The sequence below is a fragment of the Podarcis filfolensis genome, assembly GCF_964270895.1.
Source record: "Podarcis filfolensis genome assembly, chromosome: 4".
Classification (NCBI taxonomy): Eukaryota; Metazoa; Chordata; class Lepidosauria; order Squamata; family Lacertidae; genus Podarcis; species Podarcis filfolensis.
The window spans coordinates 56,733,128-56,737,016 of record NC_139607.1 but is presented as its reverse complement, the minus strand read 5'-3'; the positions used below and the strand labels follow the sequence as shown (position 1 = coordinate 56,737,016).

The window sequence follows — 3,889 nt, the reverse complement described above, 5'->3', positions numbered from 1 at the left end:
TTACAACACTCACATGTTAGCTAGCAGAAAACAACAATTAGTTAATTATTGACTCATCAAAACTCTGAGAGAGCTCTTCTTCCTGTTCTTCAGCTTCAATGGAATCTTCCCATGTCAAACTTTTTCACCAATACACAGATATCCACATTTCAGTGTCACTTAAACCAATTATACTTAACAGGGCAATGAACTTTGTTGGATACATCCCTAGAAACTTGGAAGAAGGCAACACAGCTGAAGAAATGCTGCCAAGTATTGGTGGGTGACTTGGATTGTATATGGCTCACCAATTCAGGCTATTAAATATTGTTGCAGGCCAGTGCTCATGGAGAAAAGACAAACATGGCAACTATTTGACTTCATGGCAACGTTAAGTCATGTTTCTGTGAGGCCTAAGGGAAAAGACAAGTGAGGTCCTGTGGGATGGCTCAGTTGGTAGAGGACAAGACTCTTAATCTCAAGGTTGTGGGTTCTAGCTTCAGGTTGGGCAAAAGATTTCTGCACTGCAGGGTTTTGAGCTAGATGATACCCTATAAGTCTATGATTCTATTATTCTCCATTTGTTGTCAAGGAGAGTGCTACTTCATGTGTAGCAACTGTTGCTGACACTCAGGTGAAATCACAATTGGAACCCATTATATGTCTGAGATGCAGAGCTTTTGTGAAGCTGCAATAGTTGTAAAAGGCAAGAAAAAGAAAAGTTTTAAAGCATATTCAGAGAACAAGGGAAACAGCTGAAGAGTGTTTGCTTCACGAATACATGAGAATAACACAGTCCTTTATATGACTATTGAATCCCTTAAATTCAATGGGACTTACTCCCAGGTAAGTGGATATAGGACTCAAGCCTTACTTCTGATGGTTATATCCTGGTTTTCTTGGGTTCTCTGGTCAAGTATAACAAACACTAGCATGGAGTTTAGAACAAAGACACCCTAGAATCTATATTGCTTTTCCCACCTCCTCACTGAGATTGAGAGAATCAAATATTTTATGGCTTTTTTTTTACAACAGCAACAACACCTTTTCTCTTATAATGTCCAATAGTGAGTATGGGTAAGATTCTTATCCTACAATAATTACCAGTGAAAGAAGACTGGCAGATGAAATTGATGGATTATGCTGAGCTGGCGAATCTAACAGGGAAAATTCGGAAACAGCAAGATCGGAGTTTTCTGAAAGACATTTGAAAGATAATTGTAAACAATTGACTTGCCTAGTAGGGTTGCAGGAAGTTTTGTAGATTAACAGTATAAATTATTGCAAAGAATAATTTTTATTTTGTTTATTTATGATAGGGATATAACAGTAATAATTAAAATAACAAGTGCAATAATAGAGAGTAAGTTAGAAAACCACTAGTCGAGGAAGAGGGAAGTCTCAGGCTGTGATAGCCACGAGTTGATTATGTTATACGAAAGTTGGATGTTGTGTTCTAAACCATGTGTAAAAACCAATAAAAATCATTATATATATATAAAAAAGATTCTTATCCTACTACAGAACTTGTTTCATTTCAGGTTTTCCAGGTACCTCTGCCCCCTGGTGGTCCAGTTATGTTATTGTCCACATAGGAGAGTCAGGGAAGACAAGCAGAGGACTCCTCTCAATTTTAATCTGCAAAGAAAGTTAAAATGAAGTAAAAGTTACAAGGGATCCAAGAGGCAAGTAACAAAAGGTACTAAGATATCGAACACTACATTTCTTTTTATTGTATTTCAAGGCTGCCTTATCAATCAAAATGCTTTTAGAAAAGGTTGGTGTCAAATTCATGTAAAACAACTTTTGACAGGTACATTTTTCATACATTAATGTGACATCCTATTCATGCACAGTCAGGTTTGCCAGGTCATTATTGGCAAAGTCTATTATCTATGTCTTTGTATTCTGCATTTAATCTATCCATGAACAAATGGATCATCAAGAAGGTATATGAGAATGGTAATTATTTCTGACACTGGTGCTTCTGTAAGGCACCCATGGTTCTGACTTTACTGCCCATTTATTTTACTTAAAACAGGCACAAACATTTATTCCTAAACTGGGTTGAAATGTTTCAGGATATCCAGTATATTTTTGTGTTCCCGTATGCTACCAAGTAAATTCTTTTAAAGCACAGAGAGAAGTGAAACAAGGTTGCATTCTGGCTCACAATCTTTTAGAGTTTTATATTAATGATTTGGTGTCATATTTAGCCATTGCAAATGCCTGACCTCCAGTAATTAGCAAGAGAACGATCTCAATCTTGATTCATGCATATGATTTAGTGCTCCTCTCTTTTCTGACTGGGCCTCAAACATCTCTCGGACGTATTCGGCACATACTTTCAACATGGAAGATGGAGCAAGTTTTAAATGCACTAACTGATTCCTTTCCTTTAGTGTTTTGAAATTTTATCAATAAATATTACAGTATAGTATTTATAGTAAATTCATACTAAATTTGTGAAGTCTTTAATGTGTCATAGGATGCTTTTATTGTTGTTTTCTGCTATAGCACAACACTGCTACTCTTCAGGATAATAACATGATTGTAATAATAAGGATGGGTGCACTGGATTGTAGCCATAAATTGCATGTTCTAGTAAGACTACAAATCAAAGCTGTGGTTCTTGCACAGCAGGGGGTTGGACTCTTGGGTTACCTTCCAAGTCTACAATTCTGTGAGGAGGCAGAACCAAGTTGTCATGCCATCTCTTGCTGGATATCCCTTTTCGTAGTTGTGTCAATTGTTTTTTTCTTTTTCTTTTATGCCCTTTGATTTTCGCCAGAAAGGAAGCCAACACAATCCAACAAGGATATTCTTCCACATTAAAGGGTGCAGGGGAGGAGAAGAAGAAGAAGATTCCTAATAAACTTCGAATTCAGCTGGCATCCATGTAAGGATGTTGATGTTCAGGGCCAAACAACTGGAGGCCTGTGCTAAACAAATCCCTAGAAAGTCCTTAGGGTACAATCCTGTAGAGGATTTTATCTCGGAGTAAACCCAGATGAATTTAAATAGGCTTCCTTCTGAGAAGGCATGCTGGGGTCTGTGCTATTAGCAGCAAGTAAGGACTGGTCCAGGGTCATCTGGAAACCAATGGCAGCCCCATCCAGCCAAGCTGGGCCTGCCTTGGGCTCCCAGGGCTGCACCCTTGGGAGGGGGTGGCTGGCAGAGGCGACAGTTTTGCATTGGGGTGGAGCATTTTTTTACCAGAGCTGTGAAGTCCAGCCTCCCACCCTTCTTATTTATTTATTTGGGTGTCAATTCTTCTCCCATTGTTCTGATACCAGAGGACCTTGGAGGAGAGTTGTAGTCGCATTTGTGGATGGTGCTCAGCATCTCTGCTTGTCCAAACTTCCCAGGCTAATGCAAAGAGCTATGAAAGGTCTCTTCACCACCCAGCTAGGCAAATGTTTTGAGGGGGGGGGGTTAGGAGTGAGACATAACAGGAAGGAACACTGTTTTCTTGTCTGCCTTAGGCAGCAAAATGTATTGGGCCACACTGGCGTAAAGGTGGAATATGGCAACAAAAGCACATCGTTGAGACAATAACAATATGTTCACAACTAGTTGGACAGTGGCAGAGGCGACTTTGAAAATGAGAGGCCATTTTTAATACTTAGAAAAATAAATGTGAAAACAACCCTGTTCTAGTTATGATTATTCAATTTTCATAGACGCTGAACATAATATATTCAACTTAAAATATATTGAAAAGAAGAGAAGACTCTGTTGAAAGACAGTTAAAAGGAGTTTAGGTTTAATATTCTGAAGACTTGATATATGTAAATGATATGGAGAGGAAGAGGACAATTTTCAAATTGATCATTTTGGCTAGGCAAGAAGACAGGTGAAGGAAATTATGTAATTTAAGTCATTGCCACAAAAGCTTAAGAATCTCAAA

General features: G+C 38.4%; 1 long non-coding RNA gene across 1 annotated transcript; it reads left to right on the top strand.

The window, feature by feature from the left end:
- Positions 1 to 568: 568 nt before the first annotated feature.
- Positions 569 to 3,628, top strand: LOC310761466. Its single transcript, XR_014547513.1, has 4 exons — positions 569 to 825; positions 1,521 to 1,678; positions 2,771 to 2,878; positions 3,465 to 3,628. It is a non-coding gene; the product is annotated as an uncharacterized lncRNA (long non-coding RNA).
- The last annotated feature ends 261 nt before the right edge of the window (positions 3,629 to 3,889 follow it).